Below are 14,228 nucleotides of genomic sequence, written 5' to 3' on the forward strand. Positions count from 1 at the left end.
GAGACATATATACACATATGTGTATCATTAATGCATCTCATTCTAGATAATACATGAAGTTGGTAATCCAAATTATCCTTACTCATTCCAGCCGAGAGACTAGTCTAACACCCAGTTTCCTGTTGCTCACAGTTGTTGTGTTCACAGATTAAAATTTTCATTTCAATTCCCCTCAAATATTCAGGAGATAAAACTGCTGCTAGGGGTGCAGAAAGTAACAAATGATGTATTCTGTGCAACGGTTGAAAAATAGCCTGAATCATTGTGCCTCTGTGTTGATTTTTTTAAAAAATAACGACATGTACTTAACTTGGCAATGTCCTCACTCTAAAACGAAGGTAGGAAAGTATATTTGAATTTGAAAACAAATTCCCAGGCTAAGATTAGCCTCAGGAATTTCTTATCATCCCTACTTCCTAGGTTTAAAAACGTTCTTCTCGGGAAGTGTTCCATGTTTTTTTTTTTTTTTTTTTTTTTTTTTTTTAACCAAGGGTATGCTCTTCTCCTGCAGATTCCTACAATGGTGGGAACAGACCAGACACGCTGTGGGGTTCTGGCTCTTTCTCTGTCACTCACCAAATGCCTCAATTTCCTCAGCTGTAAATAGAAGAAACTGGGCAAGGAAGGGTTCTTAAGTGCCTTAATCAGCCTGATAAAACTTATGACCTCTTCTCAAAATGATATTTTTAAATGAGTAAGAGAAAATACAATTACAAAAAATGAATTACATAAAATACAATGCTCAACATAATTTAAAATATGTGATATAAGAATATATGCATATCCGTTAGTAACACCTTAAATATTATCTAGCAGTAGATCTAATAACTCCCATAATTTCAAAGATATGATGAGCATAAATGATATCTGGAGATAATCTGCAACACTGTAATGTGATATAAAGACATCTTTGATTTATGCTGTGTCCAAATCACGGATGCAGGTGATGTCCCTGTGGTTTGTTGCCCACATTTGAAATGGGAAGGAGTAGTAAATTCCAATTAGAGGTTAGTGAAAACAAAAATGTAATTATTTTCCCATCCCAGTTCATAGATCCCCTGAAGTCTGTCATTTCTGTAATCTCCTCCCCCCCAAGCACCTTGAGGGGGACCCTCATCAACCATGTGTGTGTGAGAGAGCCTCTCTGGGGACTCGAGTTTAACGAGATATCAAAATATTTCATTTGCAAGTCTTGGCTGCTGTACAGCGCTTAGCAAAGCAGAGCCAGTTTTCCTAGTTGAGATTGGTCCACATCAGGTTCATTTGTCTAGTATTTCACCGAATATTTTCCCACATTTGTCCAACTGCAGTTTGAAGGCTGTAACTGACAATATAAATGCGCTCCAAGGTGGAAACTCCGACCCCATTTCCCTGAGTGATCTCCAGGGTTGGCCATTACCATGCAGATGCCCAGAGTCAAGGGATCTCTGCGGATCTGCTAATTACTCCCCAGGCTTTTCCACCAGCAATAAAAATCCCATTTGTTGCAGCTTGTTTGCAGAACAGCCCCCATTTCCACAGTGGTGGCATTAATTAGCAAAAACCTGTGAAAATGACCAGAGTTTATAGGTTTTAAGGGGAGAGAAAGAAAGGACCCTGAGTCACTTCTAAATATTCTTATAAACTCTCCCATAGCAACCAGGAGCTAAAAGCCCACTTGTCTAGATGCTGTGATTTTTCACGTTTGTAGCCCTAAGTGGGAATTAATGGAGCCCTTAGGTTCCCATTAGAGTAATGGCTTTGGCGAACCCTGAATGCAGAAAGATGGGGAATTTCTCAGATAATCAATCACCACTTCCTGATGGCTCAGTCGTACCTCACATTGGGGCTGGAAGGATCCTGGAATCTCTCTTCTTGAAGGGTAAACCTCTGCCCAGTGGGGCGCTCTAGAAACAAACCATCTCTCCAGGGCTCCAAGAGATATTCCAGATGAAGATGTTGGGGTTGAGGATTGGAGAGTGATGAGAGGTGTCCCCGCCCTCCAGACTGGAAAGATACACAGTCTTCAACCTCAGAGACATCAGATACACCCACACAAAGATGGAGGCTGACAGAAGAGGAAGAATGAACAGGAAACATTTTCATCGATGATTTTAATCAAGTCTTTATTTTGGAGCAGTTTTCCAGGGGGAGGGGTGCGTGCTTTTGTTTTTAAGTTAAGTAGCCCGATTTTCTATTTAGTAGTTTATCCATATGGGGAACATGGCCTGTCCTACTCTTAAAAAACCAGGACTTCATCACTTTCTAAATAAGTGTGACTCTAGCTTTCCTTCTGAAGGGTTAAACAAATGGATAAAGGGTAATAAATCTTCCCTCTTCACTTTCAATGAGTTTCAGAATGTTTTCCTCCCTAATTCCTACCCTGAGCCAACAATCACTGCTGACTTTAGCTAAGAATTCTATTTTTTAATTTTTTTTATAGCTGCAATGTGAGTTTCCCATGCAGTTTTTATTAACTGTGTTTCATTGCAAGGCCCTGCAAGCAAAAATGGCCCTTATTTTTATTTGAAGAAGTCTATTTCAGTGATAATCCAGCCTCAGGGCAGCTATATGTCAATCCCTTCGCTTTTCTTTTTTTTTTTTTTTTTCCCTGTCGAAACAAGCATGGGAAAGTTGCGAGACAAATGCCATCCAAGGCAGGGCTGAAGCAAGCAGCGTACCCACCCTCATCTTTGGGCAGCTCAAGACCAGAAAGTGAAAGAAAAGTCACTGAAGCAGCTGTCCAATGGTATAAGGTGAGGGGAAACTCCTGTACATCTACCAGTTTTTATTCCCAACAGATGGAAGGCCTTAAGTCCTCACCGCTTGTCAACTTTTCCCAGAGATGACAGTATTTGGGATTATGCTGGGAGGCTGAACTATAATATTTACAATAAGAAGCACATCTTCTTAAAAAGGCAATAGGAGCTTAAGCACTGGTTGTTTCTGAGCCATCACCCCAAGTCTTCCTAACTCTTTTTTCACTTTGACCACTGAGATCAAAGTCAGATCTTCCAGAGACTGGTACCTGCGAGTGTACAGGAGGGATTATTGGGGATAAAATCCCAGCCCCTCACATGGCAAAATGGTGATACAGCAGCTGGCCCAGTCTGCAGGCATGAACTTCCAAAGGCTGGGTTCCCCAGACACATACAAGATTATCATCTGAAGCCTCAGTTGCTTGACTGAAAATAGCATATGAAACATCAACCCCTAAAACAAATGGGAAAATATTGTAAATGGGGGTTATGAGGTGGAGGATGTGAATGTCTGAATGAGCTTGGCATTGTTCTAGATTGCTATATCTTTACGTTATTTTACTAAACCTTCTCATCAACTTTATCAAGTAGGCTTTATTTTCACCATTTTATATATGAAGACGAGGTTGGCAAGAGAATAAGTAGTCAAATAAACAGTAATGTAAGCTATTTTGTACTCCCTTTATCTGGCACAGTTAGAGGAAAGAACCCTTTCTCTTTTTCCAAGAGAAAGCTGAAGGAAATCTTGAGACCATTTGGTCTTACTTCTCATTTTTCAGCTAATGGGTAATAGAAGAGGGACAGATCTGGCCCACAGCCTGTTTTTGTAAATAAAGTTTTATTAGAACATGGCCACACTTGTTCATGTACAGTATTTGTCTATGCTTTTGTATTACTCAGGCAGGGTTGAGTGCCTGCAGTTAAGATCACATGACCTGCAAAATCTAAAGTGTATACTATGTGGAACTTTACAGAAAATGTTTACCACCTCCTTCTGGAAATCATTTTGACTTTAACAGTATCGAGTTTTCCAATCCATGAATATGGTATATTTCTCCATTTATTTAGGTCTTCTCTCCCTGAACTGTTTTATATTTTTCCAAGTGTTCAACTCTTGCACATTTTTGTTAAAAATAAATTTAAGTATTATGCTTTTCCATGCTTTTGTAAATGACATATTTTATTATTTTTCAATGGTTTGCTGTTGGATACACAAACGCAATTGATTTCACACATCAACATTGAGTACTCAAATCTTGCTGAGCTTAATATTTGTTCTAGCATATTTTTGTAGACTACTTAGGATTGTCTACATAGATAAAGATGCCATCTGTAAATAAAGAGTGGTATTCGCCCTTTCAATCTTTATGCCTGTTTTTCTTTTTCTTGCCTTACTGGACTGGTGTGACCTCCAGTACAACCTCAATGGAAGTGGTAAGAGTGGACATCCTTGTGTTTTTCACAATCTGAAAGGGAAAGCATTCCATAGTCACCATTAAGTATGATGCTAGCTGCTGCTTTCTCCTTGGACTTCACCCTTTCATTTATTTGTACCCTTTGACAGAATAATTTTTTGACAGGATGAATTAGAGAATAAAAAACACAAAGTAATCAGAGATGGGAATGTTTGCTAATTGAGTCCTGCCTCATGTTCAGATTGGCTAATTGATCTATTTGGTAGGGAGAGAGGGAAATTGAGGGAGGGAGAGAGGGAAATTGATGGTCAGAGAGAAAGTAGTACAAAGATCTCCCTTGCAGCACTATTGATCTTTTGAGAGAAAATCTTGAGTTAAAGTGTAAAATGGCACAACTGCTTTGGAAAACTGCTTGGTGGTTTCTCGTGAAGTTAAACATACACCTGCCCTCTGACCCAACAGTTCCCCTCTGTATCTACACAAGAGAAATAAGTGTGTGTACCAACAAAAGCCTTGCATGTGGACTTCATATCAGCTTTGTTTATAATGCCAAGATTTAGAGACAACCCTAAATGTCCATCAGCAAGAATGGATTTTAAAAGTTGTGGTATACTTATACAATGGAATACTACTCAGCCATAAAAAGGAACAAACTCCTGGTATACACAGTAACATGGCAAAACCTCAAGACCATTACACCATGGGAAAGAAGGCAGACTCAAAAGGTACATATGGTTTGGTTCCATGTATATTAAGTTTTAGAACAGGTGGAACTAATCTATAGTGATCAAAATCAGAACAGTTGTGTTTATCATGGTCTAACTATTTATTTTGTTATCAGACACAATATCAGAGAGGGAAGTAGATGGTTGAGTAATTATTCAGGCCCTGGAGAAGATCATTTAATTTGGATCACCATATACCAAGCCAAATTTAAATAAAATATTTTAGAGCACAAAAATAATCAGAACAGTTGTTACTTGGAGTGGGAAGAGAGGCAGGGATTAACTAGGAAGGAAGAAAAAGCAGGACTTTCTGGGGAGATGAAAAATGTTCTAAATCTTGAGTGGTGGTGAATCAATCGATGGGAATATATACTTATCAAAACTCAGATTATATATTTAAGATATGTTTCACTGAATGTACATTAATCCTCAAGAAAAAAATAAATTTAGAGAAAGCAAACTTGCAGGGAAAGGGCAGAGCACTAATGAATGAGCCTTCAGTGAGGGAATTTCAGACACACGGACTCCTGGTACAAAGAGGGTCTGCTGGGAGCCAAGTGACAGCACCAGGGAACAGCCATGTGGATGGAATCAGACCCTACAATCTCTACCAACAGACATCCCCCAATCAATAAACATTCAAACTAAGCAAAAACAATGTGTGTGCCAAGCAAATGAGGCTTCAAGACGAGTAGCATAGACCATTTTTTGACTGAATTGCAGGTCCCTGGCCTTCCAACCAAGAAATCCTGCCCACCCCCCGCAGTGTGAACTTCTAACCACTTGGGCAGCCAGCTATCCACCCCAAATTAAGCCCCCTTTCCCATCCACTCACAAACACTTATCCCTCTCCTCAACTTCCTAGATTCACTCACCTGCACCATGCACTGTTCTAAATCATTGAACTAATTGACTCAATGAGTAAAGACAGTCCAAGTAACACACTGATCATAGTGCAGGAGCCATATCAAATGCCCAGAAAATGTCAGAAACCACTGCAGCCTCTACTTCTGCTTTTTTCTATGGTTCTCCTTTGGCCCCACTGGACCCTAAGGGGTACTTTAGAGAAACAGAGTGATGGATATGTTTTCTTGACTTTCCCAGAAGTTCTGAATGAACTATAGGAGCTTCCCCAGGAGATAAGAGACCAGAGAGTAGAGTTTTTTTCTCTGAGGGCCTAACGCTCAGCCAAGTTCACCATAGCCTAGAATTTCAGAGAGCTCTTGAACACTAATATTTTATACTTAAACAAATCAAGGCTTGAGATAGCAAAATGGGTTTCACCAAGTTCCCTGATCTGTCAGAGCTATGTAACGACTTTGCACCTTGCTGTATTTGCCCCTTAGGACTTAACATGGGACATGGCATCCAGCAGGCACTCAGTAAAGGCTTTTATGAAATGTAGGGTGGGGAATTTTGATCCCTTTTCAAGGTAGTAAGAAGTTCAAAACCTGCTGTCATAAATGTGCTTGTCTAGACAAATTAAATTCTGTCAAATCATGAAGATTTTCTTTGATTATTTTTACAACTATATTTCTTTTCCTTCCAGGTGAGAAAACACTTTGTTTTCCTGGGTTACACAGGGAAACTTAGGCAACTGAGTTGAAATATTTGCTTTAATTTCTACTCCAGGAAAGGCAGTGTAATAGAGCAGAGAAAGCAGGGATGTGGGCGCTAGCTGACGCTAGCTCCTGAGCTAGAACACATTTCTTAAAAAACCACACTACATCTCTGGATCAGAATAGCCTACATTGCACGTTTATGAGAACCTAAGACTATGTCTTGCAGAATGTTTGGCACATACTGGAATTTCAACAAATGCAAGCATTTTTAGTGACAATAGATCCTCCCCTTTCTCTAGGCACATGGAACAATTGGCCCTGAGCCCCATCAATCCCAGCCCATAACCCTGACCCATTTTGAATCTATCCCCTGGGTCAGAGGTTTAGAAACAAAGGAGAGCATGAGGGCTGTCTCAAGCAAAGTGACGAAGTCACATTCAGGTCCAACTTTAACTCAGACCTTGGGGAACTGGAGAAGAACTGATGTTCCAAGTATCAAGAGCAAGGAAACAAAAGAGGAGACAGTCACTCTGAGCTCCACACTTCAAACCTTAGACCAAGCAACGATTCCAAAACAGCCTCAAACTGGGGCACAACAAAACATTATGTAACCAGAAGATGCCTTTATTTATTCCATTGGCAAACATTTCCTGCTTGGTTTTGTATAAACACGGTACAGAATTTCCTAGCAGTCATATCTTCTGTGGGGCCAGCTCTCATTACCCTGTTTGGTTCGGAAGGTTGATCTCACTGTTTTAGCAACTCACTCCTCCCCCTCACACCAGACACTTTGGTGAACTGACTCCATGTAGGGATGGAGGTTTGGGTTAGATGCTTCTGGATTGACAACACAATCAGATGGAGTTGTCCAAAGTAGCACTGGCAACATAAAAGAAACTCTTCTGCCCAAGAACGTGGAGTACAAGGATGCAAAGATGCATGAAGACTTAACCCACGTGGGGTTGGCCTTGGTAAGACCATGTGTACATGAGAGAATTTATTAGATTCTAGGAGCTCTTCTAAGAACTTCACAGATATTAAATCATTCCATGCACACACACAATCCTATCAGAAAGACACTATTTTATAAGCATATCTTAGAGATATCATGAGTCCAGTTCCAGACAACCACAATAAAGCAAATACCACCATAAAGTGAGTCACACAAATCTTTTGGTTTCCCAGTGCATGTAAATGTTATGCTTACACTATACTGTAGTCTATTAAGTGTGCATAAGCATTATGTCTTTAAAAGTGTCCATACTTTCATTAAACAATACTTCATTGCTAAAAAATGCTAATCATCAACTGAGCCTTGAGCAAGTCATAGTAGTAACATCAAAGATGACTGATCACAGATCACCGTGACAAGTATAATGATAATGAAAAAGTTTGAAATATTGCAAGAATTACCAGAGTGTGACACAAAGACACAAAGTGAGCAAATGCTGCTGGGAAAATGACGACCATAGCCTTGCTCGATACAGAGTTGCCACAAACCTTCAATTTGTAAAAACACAGTATTTGTGAAGCACATGAAAGTGAACTAAGATAAAACGAGGTGTGCCTGTATTCCCATTTTACAGATGAGGAAACTGAGGCACAGGGATCAAGATGCAAGGTTAGTAAATGACAGAGGCCATATTCAAATCCAGACAGGCGAGGTGAACAGCTACTCACTCTGACTCCCTCAAGGTTGAACTTGGCCATATGATTTATTTGACCAACGAGATGTAAATTTATGCAAGTAGAGGCTCTGAATGGGCTTGTTCAGGTTCACTGTCATGTGCTTCTGACCTCCTCCTCCTCCAAGAATCACTTCTCTTTCAGCCTGGTACCTATGAAGTAGAACTGAACCCACCTTTCAGCCTAGAACAGAGCTGTGCAGTTGATCTGCAGACTTTTGAGAAAGAAAAAATTATCCATGGTCTTAAGCCACTGAGATTGGAGGGAGAGCTGTTTGTCACACAGCACTTTGGTAGTGAAAAACTGACTAATACGAACACAGTCTGTTCTTACTCTCATTTTCAGATGAGGAAATTCAGATACAGAGAAGTTATATGACTTGACCAAGGTCACACAGATAAATTAGTGGAGAAGCTGAAACTGAAACCAAGCAATAAAACTCTGAAACCATGTGGTTAATCTTGGCTTTATAAGGCATATTCAGTGTTAGAGATAAACACTGTGATTTCATTCTCTGTGAAATGCTAAGAGATCTTTGAATTCCACCTAAAATCAAGATTCATTTATTTCATTTCATAGGTCTTTTTAAGGATTCTTAGATTGTGATGTCTAAGAATGGGCCAACATACGATTACTGAGAATATTATAACCAAAGAAATGACACTAAAATGTCCAATCTTCAGAAACATGCACATTGTTTCCATTTTCAAAAGATATAGTGAGTTTTTACTGAAAACTACCTGATTCTCTTCTCAATGGAAAACTCGGGGCAATTCCGACTGCAAAAGAGTTGAGGAACACGTCAGAATAGGCACATCTCTAAGCCTGTGTGCTTTAAGAGATTTAAGCCTTTATGAGAAAAATACACAAATGAGGACTGGTAGCTTGCATTTAATTTAAATAATTCATTATGTGGTTTCTTTTTCATTAAAAAAATATTGTGATCACAAAATCTCCCCCTGGTTAGTTCACAGTCCCAATCAAGTTTTCCTAGAAGATACTGAAATGGATGCAATTAAGTCAAACAATTTATGTCCGACCTCCCCCAACACCTTTTCTTCTCATTGACTGAATTTAGGCCACGAGAAATTCTTGAACCCTCCTGGAGAATTTCAAGACCCCAACAGATCTTCCGTGCACACCCGTCCTCCAAAAATCTCCATCCATCATTCCCCGCTGCTGTGACTGCTTTCAGCCCTTAGAGAAGATAAACTTGTGACCCAAGCTGGGAAGTTGGGAATGACTCACGCTGAGAAGTTGAGCAGTATAAAGGGCATCTGGTACTTTAATTTACTCCTTCAGACATCCCACTGCCCTCCCCAGAAGCTTATTGCCACAGTCCTCCGGGCTCTTTCAACTCAAGCCCTGTATACACCTCGCTAGAGATGCATAACTATAAAAGTTCTAAACCCTTAGTTTGGATCCTTTCCAGACCCCTTCGGAAGGTCTGCCCTAAAGACAGTGACATGCAGTAAATGACCTCAAGGGGAACATGCCACAAAATATTTACTGGAAAGATGATCTAGGATGGAAGAGGCATAACAAAGAAAGGCATTCTAAGATTCTGCCTCTAATTGTCTGAAATGCATTTTACCTCTTTTAGCCTACGAATGCCACGAACAAAATGGAGAAACCAATATTGTTCCCATTACCTCCATGCTGGATGAACAAATTGTTCTTTTGTGGCTCTCCAGAGGGTCTCCCATCACTGGCTTCCAAAAGACATCTGAAAAGGGAAGAATGCATATTACAGTGGCAAAGTAAAATAAAATGGCTGCCAGTTTTATACACTCAATACGAGGTCTGCTGTAAGCCCAGCCCTTCTCAGTGCATGATGGGAAACGCACAGTAATGATGAAGCCCTCATCCCTTCCTTCAAGATGCTCACAAACTTGGTATTTGTTTAGCAAATAACTGAGCAACAAGCTCAAGGTGTGTCCCAGTCCCTGAATACAAGGGCAAATCCATCAATTACCCTGATTTCCAGGACTTTGCAGTCTATGAGGGAGAGAAAATTGACACTAAATAATTCTAATACAAAACAGAAAAGTGATACATGCCTCAGAGAGGCCCAAATAATGGACAATGAGGGGTTAGGGAGAAGGGAGCTTACTCAGAAATAAGAGGGGATGGATTGAGGATGCTTTTGAGGTGCGTCTTAAAAGACAGCATTTGGATATATGCAGATGAAGAGAGGTTACTCTAAACAGAAGAGAATTCTACTCGTATGAGCAAAGGATACAAAGTGGGGGAAGAGAGAGAGAATATGGAAATAACAGTTCCCTTTGATTCAACTGTAGGGGACATAGTTGGCCCCAATGGGAAATAAGATGGAAAAGTAAGTTGGGAGAAGATTTCAGAGGGCCACAACTATGGGGCTTAGGAAGTTGGCATTTATTCAAAATCTCTTCTGCTGAGTCCTTCGTGTTATGAAGACAGAATGGGCAAAGATCCAGGATACTCTCCTGGTGCGACAAGAACAGACTGCTTTCATCTAGTTGACATACTGGAGTTTCTGGACAAGATTTCATTCGGGGGACCACATACAAAACCGCTACTGTCAGCAAATTCAGTCTGAGCAAGGTTTTTAAGAGGGAGGGATGGGTGAGTCAGAAGATCAGATGCCAGAAGATGAACCTGGTGGTAGCAGCGTGTATGATGGATTAGAGGGAGGAGAGTGTAAACTTGGGAGGATGAATTAAGAGGTGATTGCAACATCCCCAGGTAGAGGCACTGGGGGCTGAACTCAAGCCCTGCAGTGTGGGCACTTACAAGTAGTACAAAGAAATTAACCTTTTGGGCCTTGGAAGCAAGCGGAATATAAAGGGGAATCAGGGATTTTGACCCTGAAAGATAGGGTGATGTCGCTAGAAATAGAGGACATCGAACGCAAGACAAGTATGGAAACTGAAAAGCCTAGTTAGGGAAATAGTATTAAATTTGAGATTCTTGCAAGACTTTCAGAGGGCAAATAGCTTGGTGGGGAAAAAAAATCTCTCTGGATAAACACACACATAAGAGATGAACACATTAAACAGCTAATCATATACAGGAAGGTACTTTTTAATAAAGTACAAAAGTTTATTACATGCCAGACTCCAGTTAACTATTTGCTTCCCAAATATATGAGGTGCACAAGATTCGGTCCTGGACCCTCTGTTCTTCCTTCTCTTATTCTCCTACTTGGAGATCTCATTTCCTATCAACTTTAAAAATCCACATTCCATGTCTTTGTCTCCAGCCCTATAGCTCTAACTGCTGGCTAGAGACAGCCACCCGAAGTGGGCATGCCAACCCAATCAAGGCAAAGATGAATTTATCCCCTTCAACTGGTGCTTCTTCCCTATGTCCCTATTTTCTTTGAACAGGGACTTCAAACTGATGCCTCAGACTTCCCCACACTCACGACGGTCATCCTAAATAATCACTTTTCCAGCACGCTGCGCCTCTGCTCAAAGCCTTTGGGAGCTTCTCAATGTGGACAGAATAAAAATCAAGGTTCTCAACCCAGGTTTCAAGGCCATCCACGAGCCTATCCCAAACTACCTTTCCAATCGCAGTTCCCACTGCCTCTCTGCCCAAACCTGCTCCCAGGAGACATCCTGCAGCCGACTCTCAAGCATGCTCACCTTGATTCCTTCCCATCTTCTCAAGTAGACTGGGAATCCTTCTTTCTGCCAGGCATCATCCTGTTCCATTTTGTCTTCATCTAACCTATCTTCACCCCGCAAGCCTTGGCAAAATTCCCATCTCGTCCTGAACCTCTTCTTGTCCATCCCAGGCCACTGGTGGTCCTTCCTCTGCGCTCACTGAGAAACCAGACGGTGTTTGCATAGCTATTTCCTCCTGTGTGAGATGGGGTTACAACAGCACCTGTATCATAGGATTATTTTGAAAATTAAGTAAGTGTTCAATAAGTCATTGTTATGATCGTTATTATATGTTAGACACTGAATCAGGCATCCAGGGATCTAAGTGGGAATAAGATACAGTCCCTGACCTCAAGGAGTGCAAAATCCAATGGAGAGAAAATGCACTGTGGAGGGAAATGTAAGTAAAAGGATGATTTTTTACTATCTTGTCTAATTATCTTTTCTAAGATGTTAATCATGACTCTTCTACATAATTGCAAGCCTTCGACAAAGGAAATTTAATGTATTCTTGAACAGCTCTTTGGAAAATGTATCTTATTTCTTGTGTGTGTGTGTGTGTGTGTGTGTGTGTGTGTGTGTACTTTTACTTCTCCCAGAAGATTGTGTGCTAAACAATTATATTTTCACAGGATAAACAATTTTGTTCCAAGAGTCAGAGATTTTTACTCATCTGACCACATGTCAAATGAATAGCCCAATATTTAGCATCTTCCTCTGATAGGTCTTCATCCTTACACACACACACACACACACACACACACACACACACACACACACGCTCAACCCTAACTGACCAATGCATATGTACTCAGAGACTTGAGAAAAGCACAGAAGCTGGGAGGGGGTGGAGGCTGGGGAAGAGGAAGAAGAAGAGAAGAAGAGGGGGGAGAGGAGGAGGAAAGAAATTCCAGCTTCAGCTCACCTCTAGAATAGAAACTGAGTAATTAAATTATCCTTGCCAAGCCTCAGCCTACTTCTCTGTAAAATGTGTGCACTAGATTGTGGTTCCCAGTCCTGGTTGATTATAAGACTCCCATCTAGGGAGATTTGTTCAAATTCATATTCCCAGATTCCAATCTGGACCTGCAAAATCAGAACTTCTAGGGGAGGAGCCGGAACATCTGTACCTTTAAAAAAAGCACTCCAGGTGATGAAGATGATCAAAGTTTGGGGATCCCTAATCCAATTCTGATTCTCCTCACGTTAGAAGGCACACTCTTCTCCGAGAAGCTTCCGACAGCCTGAAGTCAGGATCTGAGGCAGGAAGAGCTTCAGAATTCTGAGACAGGCTAGAATAACAGATGGAGTCCCCTCCCTCCCTGTTTTCTGCACAGAAACACTTTCTTTTCGCTTCTCAACTGTGGTTTCTGATCAACATAAACGTTTTAACCATTTGTGATTCTTTCACAAAACAGCTAAGAGCAAAGAAAACACTTTGATTATTTTCATACCTCTTAAGGACTTAAAGCCAGCTTTGAACATGTGACACAAAATCTCCCTCATCAGATAATTTTGTTGCCGTTGCTGAATTCGATTTGAATCCGATGCATATCTCCAATTGTTTCACTTACTCAACTGTGTTATTTTTAAATCGAATTGAGTCTGCCCTGTTTACATAAAGATACATTTAAGGAATTATACTCAGCTTTACTGGCTTTGATCAAGCCTCTTCTATAAAATGCCACTTTGCTGGGGCTTTCACTCAATCAGCTTAAGAGGAAACTGCTTCTCGCTCTCCCAGGGGAGCCCAAAGGCTCTGCTTTGCAAACGTTAGAGTATGAGTTTTTCTAGAGGAGCAAAACCACCTACAAGAGCTTCACAGGCAGAAAAGTTTCCAGATTCTGAGCTAATTCCCTGAAAATGTCTATGCACATTAAAACCAATTGTGCGCTCCCCCTTATTATATGACTAAGTGCCTATGTTCAAGCAAACAAGATTACCCTAATCTCTAGGAAACTAACTTTTAGAGGACATGTTGCACTTCTTTCTCTCACATTGTAGCACAGGTAATCTGATGCCAAGGAGCCCCACTTGCTGGTGAAGGGCTCTCAGTCTGTGGAATCTAGGCAAGATACTCATGCTTTTTGCATCTCAGTTTCCCCGCCTGAAAAATAATACTGAACGCCTACCTTAAGAGGTTACTATGAAGTTTAAATTCGATAGCTTGTAAAAGGATGAAAATAAACCCTGCCACATGGTAAATACCTCATGAGTATTTAGCATTTGAGGCAATATAAGTAAAAAGAAACTTCAAGCCAATCTGCCCCACCACCTCAGCAGCCCTCATCTGTCTTCTTGAATGATTTGGTTTAATTTGTATTAAGAAGCCTCTTCAACCAGGTGAACAACTGCCTTGGCCAGTAGACACTTCCTTTTTCTTTCCTGAAGGAAGTCTTGAAAGAGTCGCCCATTGTTGGATGGCTGTCACTCTTCACTGAAGGGCACAACT

The 14,228-nt window shown here is 40.8% G+C and overlaps 1 long non-coding RNA gene across 1 annotated transcript in view; it reads right to left on the bottom strand.

Annotated features, from left to right (window-relative positions):
- The window catches only part of LOC116657949, a 38,440-nt gene extending 25,409 nt beyond the window's left edge, over positions 1 to 13,031 (bottom strand). Inside the window, exons 1-3 of the long non-coding RNA XR_004313128.1 lie at positions 12,907 to 13,031; positions 11,756 to 11,999; positions 9,779 to 9,852 (exon numbers count right to left, since the gene is read on the bottom strand). This is a non-coding gene — a long non-coding RNA (uncharacterized LOC116657949). The remainder of the gene's footprint in view (positions 1 to 9,778; positions 9,853 to 11,755; positions 12,000 to 12,906) is intronic.
- Between the last annotated feature and the right edge of the window lie 1,197 nt (positions 13,032 to 14,228).

The sequence above is a fragment of the Camelus ferus genome, chromosome 19 (genome assembly GCF_009834535.1).
Source record: "Camelus ferus isolate YT-003-E chromosome 19, BCGSAC_Cfer_1.0, whole genome shotgun sequence".
Lineage (NCBI taxonomy): Eukaryota > Metazoa > Chordata > Mammalia > Artiodactyla > Camelidae > Camelus > Camelus ferus.